Below are 17,446 nucleotides of genomic sequence, written 5' to 3'. Positions count from 1 at the left end.
AGAGAAAATTAAACACATATGTAAGGATTCATGGGACTACCTAAAGGGAGTGGATCAGAGTTTATTTTTACCTGAGATGTTTATGGTCACTGTTGATGTAGTCGATTTATTCCCTAGTATTCCACACAACACAGGCCTGGAGTGGCTAGGTACTTACTTATCTAATGAAGTCCAACTGGGGGCCAAGTTCATTAACTTAATTTTGGAATTTATGGATTTAGTTTTAGAAAATAACTTCATTCATTTTAAGGGGGAATTTTATCGTCAGAAAAAAGGTCTAGCAATGGGTGCCTCTTGTGCTTCCATGCACGCAAATCTGGTATTATACCAATGGGAAAAGAAATACATTTTTACTAGTACATGGTATCAGGACATCTTGTACTATAGGAGATTTCTGGACGACATCTCATTTATGTGGATTGGAGACGAAGGAAGTTTAATGGAATTTATGGATTACATCAACATGACCACCACATTTTTTAGGTTCACCTATAAGATCAGTAAACATCAACTTGATTATATAGACATTTCATTGGTTAAGGACTATTCAAATATGTGTTTCCAGTCTAAGATTTACAGGAAAAGCACTTTTTCAAATGCATTCCTAAATTATCACAGTGGACATCCCTTCTATCAAAAGAAGGCGATAATGAAGGGTCAACTAATTAGGGCTTCACAAATGTCCAGCACGGACAAACTTTTCAATGAGGAAGTTTCCATTTTAAAGAGATTCTTTAATGAAAAACAATATCTGGAAGCCCTGGTAGAAGCACTAGTTACAGAAATTTCCGAGAAGAGGGCTAATAAATATCCCCCTTTATTGGGGGTGGGTGTTAATGAGAGGTTACCAAACCCTTCAAAAGACATTTCACAGTCAAAAATAGTTTTATACATACTTTCTCTAACAACTCAGATCAGATCGAGAAGATTATTAAAAAATATTGGCCCATTCTAAGACTTCAGGAAGAGCTTAAGGATTCTATGCCCAGTTTCCCCTCTTTTGTTAGGAAAAGGGGCAAGAATTTGAAAGAACTTTTAGAAATTAGGTTAGATGATCCACAGAATCAGAATAGAAAGAAATTAGGCACTTATCCATGTGGGATGTGCAAGCAATGCCATGCTATGCTGAATTCGGGGTCCTTCTACCTTCCCTCTAGAAGATTCAAGTTCCACGCTAACAAACATTTTAATTGTGGATCTAAGGGGGTAGTCTATCTTGGATGCTGTGGCACGTGCCATGGTTTTTACATTGGGAAAACTGAAAGGGTGTTTAGGAGAAGGGTTTATGAACACTTCAATGACATCAATGTAAGGAAGGAAAGTAATGCCTTTTATAAACACTCTTTGACATGTAAGGACATGAACATAAAGTTTATGGTTTTGGAACAGGTACAACAGGATATAAGAGGGGGCAGTTGGGAGTCAAAATTAGAATACCGTGAGCTATTTTGGCAGCTCCATTTAGATGCTACTAGATACCCAGGTCTGAATGACATCGTCAACATTAGTAGTGTTCTGAAATTGAGGCAAGCCCGTTTATAACACAGTTTGGTACAACATGACATTAATTGTTTTACTCATTTTTGAATTTACAAAATCTTATAATAAGATATATGGAATGTCATGTTATATATTTGAAACTTAGAATAGAAATGTTTTACAATGCTATTCAGTAACTCCAGGTTTCAATTTGGAGTTTTGATTTTACCCCCGAGGGTAAAGGAGTTACTGCATTTATTTGTGATTATAAAAATATTTTGCAGAATTGTTTTTTGCCACATTTTAACAGTTTGATTTGATTTTATGTTTAATATGGTATCTAGTTACCAAGATTTTTAGAAAATGAATCATTTTCAATGATAATAAGAATGCATTTTAGAATTTCCTTATATGGTGATTTTCCTGTTGGGAAAGGTTCACAGGAAGTCATGTGATGATTCTGGAAGTATTTAATGTGAATGAACTTCCAGCAATGTTTTTTGCCTTGAAAAAGCTCGCAAGTGGTTGAGTGAAAGCGCTTGGAAGATATTGTGGATTTTTACTTTGCCTTGTTATATTAAAGGATCTTTTTGGAGACCTAGCAGTTGTTTGATCTCTTCATCTGCTTATTTTGAAAGCCTTTGTTTACGTGCTTCCGGGTCCTGTTGTGCCAAGTGGTTTTTATTCTTGGTTGGATTTTGCTCTTAGTTCTGGTGTTTCCTGTCTTCTTCTCACAGGTGCTGAGTTAGGGCTGGCCGAATGCAGCAGGGAACCTGAAGCCACTGCCACAAATAGTGCTGATGATGAGACATGTATTTTGACACAGGGAGGTTTGACAGGGTCTGTTGTTGGTCCACCAATCGACAGTACACAGCGTTCAATCCCATCTATGCGCACACTCATACTGCCAATACATCCCTCACTACCAATGGCCATAGGTGAGGGACAGCATACAGTTGGCACTGACCAGGAGAGTGTGGTACCCATGGCACTTGCATCCCCTCACAGCAGCCATAGCCATATTCCTGGAAGAGTACCACATAGGCGGAGGTCCAGGGGTTCTCGGAGGAGCACCACTGGTCGTATTGCCCCTGGCAGGCATGCCCTCACTGGTCCTACGATGTCCAGTATGTTCTGGGCTGTAATGCAGGCTCAGGTATGTATGGAATGGTACACCAGGCAGGGACTTAGGGTGCAGAGGGCACATTACACCGCTATCAATGACAGCATCCGTGACCTTGCCGGTGCCATCCGGACATACACCGAGGTCATTGATAGACATTGGGGGGAGACATTAGATGCCCTCCACAATATGTCATCCATGAGCCAGGACCGTGCGGGACAGTTGCGACATCGACACGGACACATGCCAGCAACAGCAACAGCTGGCAGTGGTCATGGACGGCCCCCGGGTCACAGCCGCTCCCGTAGTGGCAGTACCAGCCCCAGCAAAGCCTGTCCATTGACCGTCCCAGTAGACCACGTGCACGTGGCTCTGGCCATTCCCAGCAGGGACATGGGTCAAGTCATCCCACCTCTGCCTCTGAGGACAGTACCCAGTCAGGGTTGGTACCTGATACTGTCCATAGCACCCCTGCCAGGCACAGGTACTGTGTCTGTGGCTGGAGACAGTAATCTGTACGGCCTAGCAGGTACAGCCTGTGTCCACACCTGTTTGGCATATAGCCCCCTCTGGTAATGCATGCAGTGGCCTACAATCCATTCCCTGGATGGGACACATATCCTACACAAGGGTATCATACAGACAGCTGCCTGTCATGTTATACATGCTGAATAACAGTAAGCCGACTATGGCATAGTCATCCACATGTACTATACTCACTATCCCGTCAGTACCACATAGGTGGTAGCCCTCAACATGTATGTTAGGTACCAATGTGTACATACAGCCTCATGTTATGTCATGTGTCCCTTGGTATCCACATATCCATAGGTATTGTGGAGTCCCAAGGTGTGTCACATGAGACATTGGAGGCCTGGACGCATATACACAAGGCGGTTGTACAGCTATAAAGACTGTCCATTATTGGCAGTCGTGGTTGTGTATGAACATGCCTGACATATACCCCAGGCATATACCCTCATTGACACTACTGTAAAGTAACTGTCATGGGTGTGTGTGGCACAGATGACCTTGGCCACAGATCACTACAGTGGATGGGCCTGTCACATACATACATATGTGACCTATGATCTGAGAAGCTGCAGCACAACCTGTCAATGGCAACAAATGTATTCATGTAGTATGCAGGCTTCACACCTATGTACTGATTAAGGGAACATGTACACATATATATGTGCAATGCATATACCTGATGTGTGCAATGCATTTACTGTTGTAATCATAATATGCCATAACATAGTAAAAGCAAAATCCACACCGCATTGACCAATAGTGACACACACACAGTCAGCACTTGCAGGATTCAAACCCCTACCTAACTAGGTTATGATACTAGAAAGAGACGCATTAACCCAGTGCACTATTTGCTTTATTGGGTGGTTTTCTTTCTCCGTTTGTATTTCTAGGGTGGTGACATCATCAGTCTTTCCAAAGAGGAATGTACATCTGTGGTGTGTTTTCCCAGTCTTCAAAAAGGCCACTCCTTTCAAAGAGAATGGCACACACATCCCCACACACAAACAGTCAGCGTTTGCAGGATTCAAACCCCTACCTAACGAGGTTATGTTACTAGAGAGAGACGCATTAGCACAGCGCGCTATTTGCTTTACTGGGTGGTTTTCCTTCTCCGTCTGTATTTCTAGGGTGTTGACATCATCAGTCTTTCCAAAGAGGAATGTACATCTATGGTGTGTTTTCCCAGTCTTCAAACAGGCCACTCCTTTCAAAGAGAATTGCACACACATACACACACCCCCCACACACAGTCAGCATTTGCAGGATTCAAACCCCTACCTAACTAGGTTATTTTACTAGAAAGAGACGCATTAGCGCAGTGCGCTATTTGCTTTACAGGGTGGTTTCTCTTCTACTTCTGTATTTCTAGGGTGGTGACATCATGAGACTGGACATGGTAATGTGTGTACACTTTGTTTTATGCCATTCCAGGAATGGTCCATGTGGGTCATCAGGTGTCAACAGCTGGAACAGGAACTCATAATCCTTACCTTGTGTGATCTATCTGTGGACACATCGACATTCCTTCATATGTCAACACATATTTATGCACAGCTTGTTGGTTTTGTGGGTACTACATGTGTCTGGTATGTTGATAAAGGGCTATTCAAAGTGTATGTGAAACATGTGTAGCTGTGTTCAGTGATGTATGTCCTGTGTGTCTGCCTTGCAAACAGTCTAGCATGTTTGGGAACCATGATCTGCACATAAACATACCACGGTTAGTAGGGTTGTGTGTATGTCAGCTTCCAATAGCTCAGTTTATGACTTCAACCATGATGGACTCCATGGCTTGTAGATCATACTTCATAGGCATACTGGACTGTACATCCCATGGTGTGGTGTGCACCAACACTTGTGTGGAGTGCCATATGTTGCTGTAACACATTCAACGGTTCCACATCCTGTGTAGGGGGGGGAGGTTCAGCTGACTGTTCAGGTGCAGGATCTGTTTGTTCTGTAGTTTATGCATGACACGTATTGGGAATCAATGTAGTCCACTTGATGCCATGCTTTTAGCATTGGGGGTAGCTGTTCATCCATTCTACATGTGATATCTCCTGGTATGATGATATGGACTATCGTCGGTGGGAGGTGGGTATGTATATATGGGCCTGTTTGTCAGGATGTCGGCATTGTCAGTCAGGTACAGTTGGCCCTGACTCATGACATATATGTGTGTACATTGCTATATATGACATAGCTGTCGGAGGTGTCATGATTCAGTCTGGACTCCTTCTCAGCTACTCTTTACAGAACACCAACAAACCTGAGCACTAATCCCTGTTATACTCCTTTACACACTTAACACCCTACTGATCCTTTGTCATTTGGCTACAGAGTATGTCATGATGATATCCAGGCATGTCCAGGGGTCGGCTTTGTGTGCACTCTCCAGTCCAGCTGGTGAATATTGTGATGTAGACACAATGTCACATCTGCCTCATGTACACAGAAAAGACTCTCCTCCTCACAACAAACCCAGATATATGTGTGAGATGCACCTATAGAGACATACAGGGTGCTGAACTCTCTCGACCCATGACTGGCATAGTCTATCAGGTGGTGAAGATAACCACACACACCACATATCAGTCTCACATATACTCTGGCGACAGCACTCAAACCACATTATCACACATGCACATACTCGGATGCTGTAAATGAACTCTGCCTAAGCAGCAGAGACTTCCACAGCAGGCACACACACAACTGCTACCCCACTACAATTTCCACATCTCACATAGTTCACAATGTCAGTGTGCCACACAGTCACTTGCCTTCGGGCTACACAACACACATAATACACTTGTGATAGGTGACACTTATTGTCAGACACACAGACGTACCACTCACCAGCACATACAAGGGAACAGTCCCTTTGTGCTGTCTGTCGTGTGCCAGAATCTGCCACATAACACATGCAGTCAGGTCACTACAAAGCAAATACAGGACTGGCATCATCATTGTCCATGCTGGTGCGTAAAACCTCAGATGTTACTCCCTGGGCCACATGACATGGTACATGGAGGAACAGTGTCATCATGTAGCACAGGCCAGTATGATCCTGACCTTGTCTAGCATCTTACACCCACCAAGTATGATGTCACAGTATACAGACAAACATATCACGTTTAACACTTGGCTAACAGATTGGTGTCATTCATAGGGGATACAGTGTCTGTCAGCCTGTGGTGATATGCTCAACATGCCACATAGCTTCACTATGGACAGCTTGCACCTGTCACCCTTGGACCTTTGAATGCTGGCTAAGGCTCTTGCTACCACCATAGTGCATTTGTTGAGCAGGGCTCAAAAGACAAGCCCACCTACATAGACATTACAGGTTCAATAACACTAAGGGTAATGCTGCTCAACACCAGATGTGTTACCCTCATATTGCGGCCACTCAGGACTCCCCTCAGTATGGGGGATAGCAATATATGTGCACTAACAGACGCCTAGTTCAGGGTCACATATGCACACCAGCACTACAAGGTTATGTTTCATACCATGCTTTCTGACCACAGGACTTGGAACGGACAACACAACTAGGGGGTGTATCCCTATACATCACAGATACACACACCTCCGGGTTAGTGGCACTGCAGTAAGCATCACAGACCATACATATACAACTACCATTGTTCAAAACTGCCTTTCAGTTTGTTGCCTACTACAGACCACCTTCCCATACTCAGGAACCACACTCGGCTTTCCTGGGAACAGTGGGGGATATGAATATTGACTGGGGATACTACTCAAGCCGCAACAACCTCGCCCTACAGTCACTACAATTTGTACATTCATATGCTATGGCACAACCAGTCACCACAGCCACAAGGGGGAATACATATTGGACCTGATCATCACCAAAATGGGGACTCTATGTTACACACCAGCAATATACCCCTCATTGGTAAGGTCGGAACATACATCTATTTCACTGGACATGCATACACACTCCACACACCCATCCTGGGTAATCTTGGTGAACTTCTGATGAGCAAATGTCTCACTTCACCAAAGCAAGGTGGTATCCTTCAGAGAGCTTGAGGCAGTGTGAAATACAACTCCAACTGCTGAATCCTTTACATACACATTCTATGGACTCCTAGTGGACTGCATGGATTGTGCTACCCCAAATAACAACAAGAGTCACTCCTCCAATGGCAGGGGACCTGTCTGGTTGACACCAGCCATTAATGAGCTGTACAATGTCAGGAGGAAGCTACTACATGATAGAGCACAATCGCAGATGGGGAAAGCATCTGTGATCTGTACTAGCAGACAGCTATGATCAGTCATGTACTTATCTAAGGTCTTCTTCTCACGGACAATTGCACCAGACAAGTAGGACTATCACAAGGCCTTCATCAGTCAGGTCAGGAACCTGGGTGGACACTCGCTGATATGCTGTGAGTTACTGCATACTGACTACACTTACCCTTAACCCACTGGCATAGCCAACATCCTGGAAAACAGGTTCAGTGAAGATGTCTCCCCCCATCCCCCCTAGGGAGCAACTATCCATCCCAACAGAGTGTAACCTCCCTGACACCACACAGTAACAGGTGAGTGCTGCCCTCCCCAAAGCATACATTACAGCATCAATGTGACCAGTTGGTGTCCCGGCCTGCATCTTACATGAGCTTCATGACAGACATAACCCTCACATTACATCACTGTGAATATTGGAGTTACTACAGGATATGTACCCATGGAATGGCATATAGCAACAGTGTTCCCACTCCACATAGTTGGTGCCAGAATGGACCACAGACAATATTGCCCTATAAGCCTAACTATCCTGTTATGCAAAGCTATGGAGTGTATTGTCATGGGACTCTTACACATAGACATCAGGAAACTACAGACACTGTGCCCTACACATTTCAGCATTGTTGTGGGCAGATCTTGCCTCTTGAACATGTTTGTATTCTTTTGACAGTTAACAGGTCCATCAACATAGGAACAGTTGTACACGCAGCCTACCTGAAGCTTGCTAAACACTTCCACACAATAACCCACTGGGCCATTATGCATAGGCTAACCAGCATCGATATGGACACATATCTGACATGATGGATTGCTACCTGGATCAGGGATAGCACCCACATGATCAGAATTGCAGGTGCCATGCCTGACTATACACCAGTTACACATGGCATCCCACACGGCTCGGTCCTGGGACCTCTCTTGTTCAGTATATATTTGTCTGACATACAGGCTACCACAGGGGGAATATGGCTGACCTTGTTCACACTTGACTGCATACTGGGTGCCATGATCACCTCTCCAGCTGACACATGCATACTCCAGCAGGGTCTCACAGAGATGGATGACTGGTGCCTGAGCCATGGCCTACAGCTAAATGCCATTAGTTGCATAGGCATCCCCTTTGGGAATAACAACATGCCCACACATTAACACATAGGCAGTACTCCATTACATATGGTAGGTGTTGTTAGGTGATTGGGGACATGACTTGTTCATACTGTCACCTTTGACATTCACGTTGCCACAGTGGTTGGACAGACCTTCTACATAAGCAACCTTATCCCATATGGTTTCACATCTAGATCGAGTGATATCATTGTGCCCCTATACTAATAACAACTGTGCTTGGTTACACTGCCACCTTTGGGGTGTACCTTACCCAACACCTGCAGCAACTGTACTGACCACAGATACCCATGCAACAGCCACCTCTCAACAATACCCATGAATCACATATCTCACAAAATCAGTGTGCCTCACAGTCACAGCCCTTAAGGCCAAACAACACACCAAATACACTTGTTATAGGGGACTCTATTGTCAAGCACACTGACATCCCACTCAACTGACTGAACAAGGAGAAGGTCACTGTAAGCTGCCTGTAAGGTGGCAGGATCCACCACATAATGCAAGCACTCAGGTCACTCCAAAGCAGGTACAAATATGACTCCATCATTGTCCATACAGGTGTGAATGACATGAGATGTACCTCCCTGGACTACAAGAAATGAGACATAGAGCAGCTCTCTGATCATGTAGCCCAGGCTGTTATGACCCTGACCTTGGGTAGCATCTTGCCCTCACCAAGAATGATGCCAGAGTATAAAGAAAAAATGATCAGTTTCAACAATTGTCTACAGTATTGGTGTCATTCAGTGGGGATCCAGTGTCTGTCAACCTGGGATGACATGCCAGACAAGCCACATTGCTTCGCTAGTGACGGCTTGCACCTGTCACCCTTAGGCTTTCATATACTGGCCATGCCTCTTGCCACCCCCATAGTGCATTTTTTAGGCGAGGCTCAAAGGACAAACACACCTCCATGGACAACCCAAGGATACAAAATGTAATGGTAATGCTACTCAATGCCAGACGTCTAAACCTCAAGATGCACACACTTGAGGCTCTCCTCAGTATGGAGAATATTGATGTCTGTGCAGTAACAGAAACCTGGTTCAAGGCTCCTGAGAGCACCCCAGCACTACCAGGTTATAACTCATACCATGCGTTTCACACACAAAACTCGGACCAAAGCACAAAAGGAGGGGTAGTATCTATATTCATCAAAGATACCTACACCTCCAGGTTAGTGGCACTGCACGAAGCATCAGAAACCATCCATGTGCAACTAGCAGCGGGCCAAACTGCCTTCAAGTTTGTAGCCTGCAACACAACACCCTCCCTATTACAGGAACCCCACTTGGCATTCCTGAGAACACTGGAGAATATCAAAGTCTCTCCTACAACTATGTTATTGGGTGACTTCAACTACCCAAATATTGACTGCAACAACTACTCATGCCCAAACACACTCGCCCAACGGTTCCTTGAAGTTATAAACTGTAATGCGATGGAACAACTGGTCACCACTCCCACAAGACGGAACAACATATTGGACCTGGTCATCACCAACATGGGGACTCTATGTTCCACACCAGAGGTAAACCCCTCATTGGTAAGATCAGACCATTAACAAATTTCCATGGACATCCATATCCCATCCCCACCCCCAGCCAAGGAAATCAATGTATAGAATTTCACAAATGCCAGCTTTGCACTTCTCAAGACTAAGGTGGAATCCTTCAAAGTCCATGGGCCAGAGGATAATACAGGCCAATCCGCAGAATCCTTTACAAATGCATTCTATGAGCACCTGCAGGAATGCATGGATCATGCTATCCCAAATAAAATGAAGACTCACTCCTCCAAAAACAGGAGACCTGTTTGGTGGACCCCGGCCATAAATAAGCTATACAACAGAAGAAGGAAGCTACTACATGACAGAGCAAAATCCCAAAAATGGAAGGCATCTCTGATCAGTATTAGCAAGAAACTTCAATACCTCATAAAATCATCAAAGGCCAGTTTGCAAAGGGAAATTGCCCTAGACACTAAAGATAATCACAAGTCCTTCTTTAGTTATGTCCATAATATGGGTAGAAACTCCCAGATATGCTCTGAATTGTCGCATAATGTTACAAAATATACAGAAACTACAGACAGCCAACATCCTGGCAGACAGATTCAGCACAAACCTCCCCCACCCTTCACCCACAAAGGAACAAATGCCTATCCCAACTGAATGTAACCGCCCTGACATCACAGATGCACAGGTGAAAGCTGCCCTCACCAAAGCAAAAAACACAGCAGCTATGGGACCGGACGGTGTCCCAGGCTGTGTCTTACACAAGCTCCAAGAAGAACTAAACCCTCCCATTAAGTCACTGGTCAAACTTAGCCTTACTACAGGATATGTACCCTAACAATGGCGTACAGCTACAGTGGTTCCACTCCACAAAGGTGGTGCCACAACAGACCCTGGGAACTATCGCCCCATAAGCCTGACTAGTCTGGTCTGTACAGCTATGGAGCGTATTATCATGGAACTCGTAAACAAAGACATTGGGAGCCTCTAGACATTGGACCCTACCCAATTCAGCTTTGTTAAGGGCAGATCTTGCCTCTTAAACCTAGTTGATTTCTTTGAAACAGTTACCAAAGCTATGGATGAAGGCTAGGTAGTCCACACAGCCTACCTGGACCTCACAAAAACGTTCAACACAATACCCCACTCGGAAATCATACATAAGCTTAACAGCTTAAATATCAACCCCTATATCACAAGATGGGTTGCAAACTGGCTCAGGGATAGAACCCACATGGCCAGAATCGTAGGTGCCATGTCCGAATACAAACCAGTTACAAGTGGCATCCCACAGGGCTCAGTTCTGGGACCTCTCTGGTTCGGTATATACTTCTCTGAGGTTCAGGCTAACACGGGGGGATTATGGCTGACAAGGTTCACAGATGACTGTAAAGTGGGGGCCATAATCATCTCTCCAGCTGACACAAGCATCTTCCAGAAGGGTCTCACAGAGATGGATGTTTGGTGCCAGAGCCACAAGCTCGAGCTACATGCTAAAAAGTGCATAGTCATCCCCTTTGTGGAAAACAAGGTGCACACAAATTACCACATAAGTGGTAATCCATTAAGTACAGAAGTAGTAATTTGAGATTTGGGGACCAATGTAGATATTAATCTCTCCTTTGATAATCACATTTCCAAAGTGGTTACAAAGACCTTCTATATATGCTACCTTATCACAAAAGGGGTCGCATCTACATCAAGAGAGGTCATTGTGCCCCTCTACTTGTCAGTCATCAGCCCCATACTTGAATCCAATGGCCCTATTGGGATGTACCTTACCCGACACCTGCAGCACCTGGAGAAACCCAAAAGTACCTCTCCAAGAGGATCATGGGCTACAAACAGATGTCATATGCAGCTCAACTAAGGAAACTCCAGCTCTACTCAATTGTTTACCGCCTACTCAGAGGCAATCTATGCCTGACATACAAAGCCATGTCAAAGCCAGAATTAATGGACATGCTCCACCTCAAAAATCCAAGTCCCTTAGAGATACTCGCTCCAGGGACTTAAACCTCAGCACAAGAATAAAAAGGGCATGCTGAAGGGACAAATTAATTTCCCAGTGGCTCCCCTCACTCTGGAATAGAATCCCAGTTCATATTAGACATAGCCCCTCGCTGACCCTCTTCAACCCATATCTGGACACATGGATGGGAAATCGCAAATTCACCCCTGGGATCTCTTCTGTGCCCCTGCTAGACAGGCACAGCAAACTAATCTTAAAGGGCACCTTCTGTGACCTAATTTACAGAGGCACAGTAGACTAATCTAATAGGGAGACAGACGCCAAATACACTCTGGCTAGGCTTATAAATGCCCTAGGGCAGATAGCCTAGTATCTACCTATGAACCTATGAACCTATTAGTTCTGCACCAAGCAGATGTAGGGACTCACACAGATGACCTGCACAGTTCAGATGCAGTAACTCCAGCTCTACTCAGTCACATACCACCTACTCAGATATGATGTGTGCCTGTTGTTTTCAGTAATACCCCACCCAAAATTAATGGACATGCTCCATCCACCTCTGGATATCCAACTCCCTTGTAGCTACACACTCCAGGGACATATACCTCAGCACAGATGTTAATAGGACATGCTGGAGGGACATATTCTTATCCCAGGGCCTCCACTCACTCCAGATTGTGATCACAGTTTCACATAGGCAGAGCCACCCACTAACCACCTACAGGGGACATCTTGATGGCTGTATGGGTGATCGTATGTTTACCCATGGGATATCTTCTGTGTCCCTGCTAGACAGAGGCACACTAGCCTAAATGTACATGGGCTATCTTGTGTGACCTACTATTCACTGGCACAGTGTAGTACTCTGACAGGGCTGCAAAAGCCAAACACACTCTGGCTAGGCTTGTACATACCCTAGGGCAGATAGCCTAGTATCGACCTCTGAACCTATGCTTCTGCTCAGGATGCACAATATTTATTGCTGATACTGTTTGCAGGTCTTTATCGTCTTTGCTTTCCCAGTTTCTATGAACAACTTAGTTATCTGTGGAACATGTTTGATCATGACAGGGTTCCACTATATTATATGTCTGTTGTCATGTAACTGTGTGCACAGGGTGGATTGCTGGATAGTGAGAGGTTCCTGGGTTAACACATGCAACTGCCAGATATGTGTGGCCCACTGCTGTAGTCAGACATGGCCTAAGTGTGTGAGCATGCCCAGTTCAGGCTTTCCATGTTTTGTTGCCTGACATATGTCTCATTTATTCAAGTGTGTGAGCATGCCCAGTGTGACCTTTCAGTATGTTGCGATCTGAAGTCCACTACATTTGTGGATGTGTGTGAACATGACCAATATTAACATTTATACTGTGTGTGTTGGAAGTCAAGTTCTGTTCTTACTGCAGGACTCACCTTTGTGTCATAACTCAACAGGGATTATGCTGTGCCTGCAGGGTTTCCATGAGATACTTTGCATAGACTTATCAACATTCCTTCATACTGGCTGAACAGTGCAATGCTGTCATGGTTTAGTGGTTCAGTACTTTAACTATGGTGCACAGTATCCTGGGTTCGAGGCCCATCACTGCTTTATATTTCCATACTGAGCAGACCAGACTGCTTAAGGGCCAGTTAAGCAAATATGAGCATGTTGGCTTTTGTTCTGCTATGCCCTACTTAGACTAGGTTTGTCCGACATTGCTGTATATTCACCAACTTTGCTGGACATTGCCCAATATTACTCAACACTGACCACAGTTGTACTAGTTGGTGTGTGTATTCTGTTTGCATATACTACATGGTGGTAAATGCTGTTTAGCACTACCTTAAATTGCTTGACACATGGCAATCATGCCTCAGGTGGTGCTGCAGGGCTGCCTATGTTGAATGCACATACTACACTCCCTGTACATGTTTGAAGCAGGTAGTGTCAACTGAGGCATCCCTTTTACTATATGTGCGGGTCAGAGAGAGGTATAATTTCCAGGGTTCCTACTGAGCCAGTGTTTGTGCTATGAGTTGCCTCTTTGCCAAGGCCAAAGCATACTGGGCATGCCTCCTTCTGCCTACTTGGGCAGGCTCAGGTTGTTCCTCCTCCAAGTCACGCTCTGCCTGTGATGACCTTGGCAATGGTGGGGGGCTGTTTTGGCCAGGCCTATGCTGGTCCTGCTGCAGCTGTTTTCACAGGATCATATTATGTAGCATAGCACATACCATGACAATTTGGGTACATGTAGTTGGTGTGTACAGCAAGACTCCACCAGATGTGTCCAGGTACCGGAACCGTGACTTGAGCAGCCCAAACACATGCTCGATTACATTTCGTGTTTGTGCGTGTGCCTCTTTATGGTGTTCCTGTTCAGGTGTGTGTGCATTTCTGATGGGTGTCATCAGCCACGGCTCCAGTGCATAGCCAGCATCCCCCACTAGGTGACCATGTGGGATGTCCCCATTGGCAAATGTCTGGTACAGTTGCATCAAATTCCAGATATGGGAATCATGGTAGCTTCCAGGGCAGCCAGCACACGCATTCAGTATTATGCCCTGGGCATCACACGACCAGGTAGTTGATGGAGGGAAAGCCCTTGCGGTTGAAGTAGACCCTACCCCGCTCACCAGCTGGTGCTTTGATGCGTATGTGCGTGCAGTCTATTGCACCCACTACGTCAGGGTATTCCGCTATTTGCTGGAAGAGATGCATATTGCTGGCCAATACCTCACAGGAATTGGGGAAATATACATGATCACTGACATGTGCTGACATGGCATCCAGAAACTGGTGCAGTACCCTGGATGCTGATGCCTTTGATATCCCCATCATATCACCAGTTGGTCTCTGGAAGGTACCTGTTGCTGGTATTCGTAGGCCAAAACATACCTTGGTTTCCACTGGAATGGGTTCCCCTCTGTTGGTTCTGTGTGTGAGGTGTGGCCTGCACAGCTCAACAATTTGCTGCATGAGGTCTCTGTCCACTCTATAGCATTCCACTATCTCCAGCTCATGTAGCCCCTGGTAGGTTACCCTGGGCCTGTACACTCTTCTCCGTCTCCTCACTGAGGGTTGGTTGGCAGCATTCCCATTGTCACCACCCTCAGCATGTTGCATACGTCAGTTTATGACAGCAATGGCAGCCCCTAACATTTCTTTGTCTAAGTTAAGCTTTTCAGTATTCACTTTTCTTAGCTTACTGCACTGCTGCAGTGTCTCTGAGCAATACATGGTGAAAAGTTGTTTGCAGAGTTTTAAGTGCTGGGCTGAGCTGGGCTGGTTTACTGCCTGTGTAATTGCCTGATTCTGATTATTTCCACCTGCTAGCTCTGCTGACTCTCCCTGGATAATTTCCTACTGTTTGTTGTGCTTCCTTTTCTCTTTCCATTTCCTCAGGGGGGCAGAGCCACGCACACTAGCGCAGACACGCGTACACGTGATAACACGCACGCACACATGCTTAGACGGAGTTACACTAGCTAATTCCTGTTTAAACGTGTGCACACCAGCGCAAATGCATTCACAATACTGTAAACTGCCTTATACATGCTTACTCCAGCTTAAACACGCAACTCACCCTTACACGCGCTCACACTGTCTTACTCGAGTTTACAAACGCACACGTGCGCATACACGTTGCAAGCATTTTTACAAGAAACTTTAGTGATACCCACAGTGTGCACCTTTTATTTCTTGACTTTAGCTAAGATACCTGATGACACACCTCTTCCAGTGATGAGCAACTGACAGCTAATACAAGCCACTCTGCTCCAATGAGCTTATATTCTTTCATACATACCCCCTCCTGATGTCACCTATATCCTATTCTGTTACTCCTCTTATCCTAGTCTTACACTCCACTGACTGTGCTCATTTGCTATGTAGACTTGGGATTCACTATCTTTACCCTCATTTGCATAGGATTGCTTACTAATGCTTGGTTACATCTCTTAGACTGGGTTCCCCCCTTAGCAACCCCTACTCGGTAGCCATGTTGTCTTCAGTCTGCCATTGCCTTGCATTGTACATTACAAATACCCATAAAATCCACATTTGTGGGTTTTAATTTTTATTTTTCTGTTTTTTTAAAGCACAGCCCGTTTGCGCGATGCTACACTACGTTTAAACACAGAAAATCGAAAAAATAAATAAATTCTTTTTTTTTCATTTTGCATCAAGAAACATTGCCAATGGCCATATATTTGGCCATTGGCATGCTTCCTCTACTGGATGGAACCTTTATTTGGAGCTGTCATGGCTCCATTTTGCTATTTGCAGAATGGTACTCAGTTGTCAACTGAGTACATTTCTGCAGATAACACTACTCTTACTCGGACAGGTTCGGGTTTCCTGAATCACAAACCTACCTCATTTGCATGCCTTTTGGCTGCAATGGAGGTAATTTGCATGTCCCGGCCCTGTCCGTGTAAGAGCTGTTTTAGGAGCTCTCTTGCATGCCCCTACAGGCTGTTCCTGGATCACTCGTCGGACATGATGGCTGCATGGAGTCTTACTCTACTCTTAGACTCCATGCAAGCCATCGTGAATCTGGCCCAAGGTAAAGAAAACAAATCACAGCACACAAAATATAAAAAGGCAAAAAACTAATACAAAATACTACAAATAAAAAGCAAACCAACCTTTGCCTCACAGCAAAGTGTAGCAGAGTCTGGGTGACCCTTTCCAATAAAGCTCTGAAATGTTTTATTTTACCCCTTAAATAGAAGGTTTTGTTCCTAGCTCCACACCCTCAGGTCACAAATGATTAACCTTAAGTGACCTCTTCTATCTTATGTATGAGTCCTTAATTGATCGGTTTTAATTTCTGCCTGACTCACAAGAGACAGAGCTGTGGTGTCTTTTGAAGTTTTAATATGCAGTTAAAAGCAGAACACAAGCAAAACACAAGGTAAAGAAAACAAATCACAGCATGCAAAATATAAAAAGGCAATAAAATAATACAAAGTACAACAAATAAAAAGCAAACCAACCTTTCCCTCACAGTAAAATGTAGCAGAGTCTGGGTGAGCCTTTCCAATAAAGCTCTGAAATGTTTTATTTCACCCCTTAAATAGAAAGTTTTTTTCCTAGCTCCACCCCCTCAGTTCACAAATGATTAACCTTAAATGACCTCTTCTATCTTATGTATGAGTCCTTAATTGATCAGTTTTAATTTCTGCCTGACTCACAAGAGACAGAGCTGTGGTGTCTTTTGAAGTTTTAATATGCAGTTAAAAGCAGAACACAAGCAAAACACAAGGTAAAGAAAACAAATCAGAGCACTCAAGATATAAAATGGCAATAAACTAATACAAAATACAACAAATAAAAAGCAAACCAACCTTTCCCTCACAGCAAAGTGTAGGAGAGCCTGGGTGAACCTTTTCAATAAAGCTCTGTAATGTTTTATTTTAC

Source organism: Protopterus annectens, chromosome 2.part1, assembly GCF_019279795.1.
Source record: "Protopterus annectens isolate FY-2018-M chromosome 2.part1, PAN1.0, whole genome shotgun sequence".
Taxonomy (NCBI): Eukaryota; Metazoa; Chordata; order Ceratodontiformes; family Protopteridae; genus Protopterus; species Protopterus annectens.
This window is presented reverse-complemented; position numbering follows the sequence as displayed.